The sequence below is a fragment of the Daphnia magna genome, unplaced genomic scaffold (genome assembly GCF_020631705.1).
Source record: "Daphnia magna isolate NIES unplaced genomic scaffold, ASM2063170v1.1 Dm_contigs300, whole genome shotgun sequence".
Classification (NCBI taxonomy): Eukaryota; Metazoa; Arthropoda; class Branchiopoda; order Diplostraca; family Daphniidae; genus Daphnia; species Daphnia magna.
In genome coordinates this window covers 44,451-50,450 of record NW_025533232.1, presented here as the reverse complement: position 1 = coordinate 50,450, position 6,000 = coordinate 44,451, and positions in this window count along the sequence as shown.

Genomic DNA, 6,000 nt, shown 5'->3' with positions numbered 1-6,000 from the left:
ATTCAACGTGAATACGCTGTTTTACCATGAGTTTTTACTTCTATATGTAAACAGCATCAAATATACTTGTATTCAATGTTAATACACTGTTATACCATGACTTTTTACTTCAATATGTAAACTGCATGGAATATACTTGTATTCAATGTGAATACATTGTTATACAATGAGTTTTTACTTCTATATGTAAACTGCATGGAATATACTTGTATTCAATGTGAATACACTGTTTTACCATGAGTTATTACTTCTATATGTAAACTGCCTGGAATATACTTGTATTCAATGTGAATACACTGTTATACCATGAGTTTTTACTTCTATATGTAAACTTCATAGAATATACTTGTATTCAATGTGAATACACTGTTATACCATGAGTTTTTACTTCTATATGTAAACAGCATCAAATATACTTGTATTCAATGTGAATACACTGTTATACAATGAGTTTTTACTTCTATATGTAAACTGCATGGAATATACTTGTATTCAATGTGAATACACTGTTATTTAATGAGTTTTTACTTCTATATGTAAACTGCCTGGAATATACTTGTATTCAATGTGAATACACTGTTAAACCATGAGTTTTTACTTCTATATGTATACAGCATCAAATATACTTGTGTTCAATATGAATACGCTGTTATAACATGAGTTTTTACTTCTATATGTAAACAGCATCAAATATACTTGTATTCCATGTGAATACACTGTTATACCATGAGTTTTTACTTCTATATGTAAACTGCATAGAATATACTTGTATTGAATGTGAATACACTGTTATACCATGAGTTTTTACTTCTATATGTAAACTGCATGGAATATACTTGTATTCAATGTGAATACACTGTTATACCATGAGTTTTTACTTCTATATGTAAACTGCATAGAATATACTTGTATTCAATGTGAATACACTGTTATACCATGAGTTTTTACTTCTATATGTAAACAGCATCAAATATACTTGTATTCAATGTGAATACACTGTTATACCATGAGTTTTTACTTCTATATGTAAACTGCATGGAATATACTTGTATTCAATGTGAATACGCTGTTTTTTCCATGAGTTTTTACTTCTATATGTAAACAGCATCAAATATACTTGTATTCAATGTGAATACACTGTTATACTATGACTTTTTACTTCAATATGTAAACTGCATGGAATATACTTGTATTCAATGTGAATACACTGTTATACCATGAGTTTTTACTTCTATATGTAAACTGCATGGAATATACTTGTATTCAATGTGAATACACTGTTTTACCATGAGTTATTACTTCTATATGTAAACTGCCTGGAATATACTTGTATTCAATGTGTATACACTGTTATACCATGAGTTTTTACTTCTATATGTAAACAGCATCAAATATACTTGTATTCAATGTGAATACACTGTTATACCATGAGTTTTTACTTCTATATGTAAACTGCATGGAATATACTTGTATTTAATATGAATACACTGTTATACCATGAGTTTTTACTTCTAAATGTAAACAGCATCAAATATACTTGTATTCAATGTGAATACACTGTTATACCATGAGTTTTTACTTCTATATGTAAACTGCATGGAATATACTTGTATTCAATGTGAATACACTGTTATACCATGAGTTTTTACTTCTATATGTAAACTGCATGGAATATACTTGTATTCAATGTGAATACACTGTTATACCATGAGTTTTTACTTCTATATGTAAACTGCATAGAATATACTTGTATTCAATGTCAATACACTGTTATACCATGAGTTTTTACTTCTATATGTAAACTGCATAGAATATACTTGTATTCAATGTGAATACACTGTTATACCATGAGTTTTTACTTCTATATGTATACAGCATCAAATATACTTGTGTTCAATGTGAATACGCTGTTATACCATGAGTTTTTACTTCTATATGTAAACAGCATCAAATATACTTGTATTCAATGTGAATACACCGTTATACCATGAGTTTTTACTTCTATATGTAAACTGCATGGAATATACTTTTATTCAATGTGAATACACTGTTATACCATGAGTTTTTACTTCTATATGTAAACTGCATGGAATATACTTGTATTCAATGTGAATACACTGTTATACCATGAGTTTTTACTTCTATATGTAAACTGCATGGAATATACTTGTATTCAATGTGAATACACTGTTATACCATGAGTTTTTACTTCTATATGTAAACTGCATGGAGTATACTTGTATTCAATGTGAATACACTGCTATACCATGAGTTTTTACTTCTATATGTAAACAGCATCAAATATACTTCTATTCAATGTGAATAAACTGTTACACCATGAGTTTTTACTTCTATATGTAAACTGCATGGAATATACTTGTATTCAATGTGAATACACTGTTTTACCATGAGTTATTACTTCTATATGTAAACTGCCTGGAATATACTTGTATTCAATGTGAATACACTGTTATACCATGAGTTTTTACTTCTATATGTAAACTGCATGGAATATACTTGTATTCAATGTAAATACACTGTTATACCATGAGTTTTTACTTCTATATGTAAACTGCATAGAATATACTTGTATTCAATGTGAATACACTGTTATACAATGAGTTTTTACTTCTATATGTAAACTGCATGGAATATACTTGTATTCAATGTGAATACACTGTTATACCATGAGTTTTTACTTCTATATGTAAACTGCATGGAATATACTTGTATTCAATGGGAATACACTGTTATACCATGAGTTTTTACTTCTATATGTAAACTGCATCAAATATACTTGATTTCAATGTGAATACACTGTTATACCATGAGTTTTTACTTCTTTATGTAAACAGCGTCAAATATACTTGTATTCAATGTGAATACACTGTTATACCATGAGTTTTTACTTCTATATGTATACTGCATCAAATATACTTGTATTCAAGGTGAATACACTGTTATACCATGAGTTTTTACTTATATATGTAAACTGCATGGAATATACTTGTATTCAATGTGAATACACTGTTATACCATGAGTTTTTACTTCTATATGTATACTGCATCAAATATACTTGTATTCAAGATGAATACACTGTTATACCATGAGTTTTTACTTCTATATGTATACTGCATCAAATATACTTGTATTCAATGTGAATACGCTGTTTTACCATGAGTTTTTACTTCTATATGTAAACAGCATCAAATATACTTGTATTCAATGTTAATACACTGTTATACCATGACTTTTTACTTCAATATGTAAACTGCATGGAATATACTTGTATTCAATGTGAATACATTGTTATACCATGAGTTTTTACTTCTATATGTAAACTGCATGGAATATACTTGTATTCAATGTGAATACACTGTTTTACCATGAGTTATTACTTCTATATGTAAACTGCATGGAATATACTTGTATTCAATGTGAATACACTGTTATACCATGAGTTTTTACTTCTATATGTAAACTGCATGGAATATACTTGTATTCAATGTGAATACACTGTTATACCATGAGTTTTTACTCCTATATGTAAACTGCCTGGAATATACTTGTATTCAATTTGAATACACTGTTATACCATGAGTTTTTACTTCTATATGTAAACTGCATAGAATATACTTGTATTCAATGTGAATACACTGTTATACCATGAGTTTTTACTTCTATATGTAAACAGCATCAAATATACTTGTATTCAATGTGAATACACTGTTTTACCATGAGTTATTACTTCTATATGTAAACTGCCTGGAATATACTTGTATTCAATGTGTATACACTGTTATACCATGAGTTTTTACTTCTATATGTAAACTGCATAGAATATACTTGTATTCAATGTAAATACACTGTTATACCATGAGTTTTTACTTCTATATGTAAACTGCATAGAATATACTTGTATTCAATGTGCATACACTGTTATACCATGAGTTTTTACTTCTATATGTATACAGCATCAAATATACTTGTGTTCAATGTGAATACGCTGTTATACCATGAGTTTTTACTTCTATATGTAAACAGCATCAAATATACTTGTATTCAATGTGAATACACTGTTATACCATGAGTTTTTACTTCTATATGTAAACTGCCTGGAATATACTTGTATTCAATTTGAATACACTGTTATACCATGAGTTTTTACTTCTATATGTAAACTGCATAGAATATACTTGTATTCAATGTGAATACACTGTTATACCATGAGTTTTTACTTCTATATGTAAACAGCATCAAATATACTTGTATTCAATGTGAATACACTGTTATACAATGAGTTTTTACTTCTATATGTAAACTGCATGGAATATACTTGTATTCAATGTGAATACACTGTTATTTAATGAGTTTTTACTTCTATATGTAAACTGCCTGGAATATACTTGTATTCAATGTGAATACACTGTTATACCATGAGTTTTTACTTCTATATGTAAACTGCATAGAATATACTTGTATTCAATGTGAATACACTGTTATACCATGAGTTTTTACTTCTATATGTAAACAGCATCAAATATACTTGTATTCAATGTTAATACACTGTTATACCATGACTTTTTACTTCAATATGTAAACTGCATGGAATATACTTGTATTCAATGTGAATACATTGTTATACCATGAGTTTTTACTTCTATATGTAAACTGCATGGAATATACTTGCATTCAATGTGAATACACTGTTTTACCATGAGTTATTACTTCTATATGTAAACTGCCTGGAATATACTTGTATTCAATGTGAATACACTGTTATACCATGAGTTTTTACTTCTATATGTAAACTGCATAGAATATACTTGTATTCAATGTGAATACACTGTTATACCATGAGTTTTTACTTCTATATGTAAACAGCATCAAATATACTTGTATTCAATGTGAATACACTGTTATACAATGAGTTTTTACTTCTATATGTAAACTGCATGGAATATACTTGTATTCAATGTGAATACACTGTTATTTAATGAGTTTTTACTTCTATATGTAAACTGCCTGGAATATACTTGTATTCAATGTGAATACACTGTTAAACCATGAGTTTTTACTTCTATATGTATACAGCATCAAATATACTTGTGTTCAATATGAATACGCTGTTTTAACATGAGTTTTTACTTCTATATGTAAACAGCATCAAATATACTTGTATTCCATGTGAATACACTGTTATACCATGAGTTTTTACTTCTATATGTAAACTGCATAGAATATACTTGTATTGAATGTGAATACACTGTTATACCATGAGTTTTTACTTCTATATGTAAACTGCATGGAATATACTTGTATTCACCCGGGTAGCATTCAATATTGCCCAGTTCACACACGATATTGAATTTGATCTGGTTTGCATCTGGATTTCTATATAAAATTTTGAGGTTGGTCCTTTACTGGGTACATTTTGGTTTGTGGTTTTTTAAATTCTGATGTTACTTCAAGTTTGGTATGAGTTAGAATTGACTAAGAAATACGATACATGGATGTCAATATTGGGACAATGTTGGTCCATTTTACAATAGTATGCTGTCTTTCCTATCGGAAAACAGTAATTGAGCCAGCATAGAAATAAGCTAGTACGCCAACATCAAACATGGATTGGAAAACTATATTGGGCCAGACCATTATATAGCGTTTCTTTTTTGAACTTGCAGGCCAATACAATCTGACAATGGACTAATATTGAAAAAAAATATGGTTAAGATGTATTTTGTTTATTTCGTAAGAATAGGATAAACAATGTCCAGCCAATATTGAAGTACTATAACTACCAATACGTTTATTACTTTTCAAACTTACATAGGATCAATACCTTAAATTGGCTTTGAAACATACGGAACCTACAGCACAGCCTCACTATAGGATTTTTATCGTCTTTCGAATCTAGAAACAACACAGCGAAATGATGGCTGGATATATAGCAATCGTACAACCTGAATTGGCGTATGTTTTATTCATTAAATCTATAC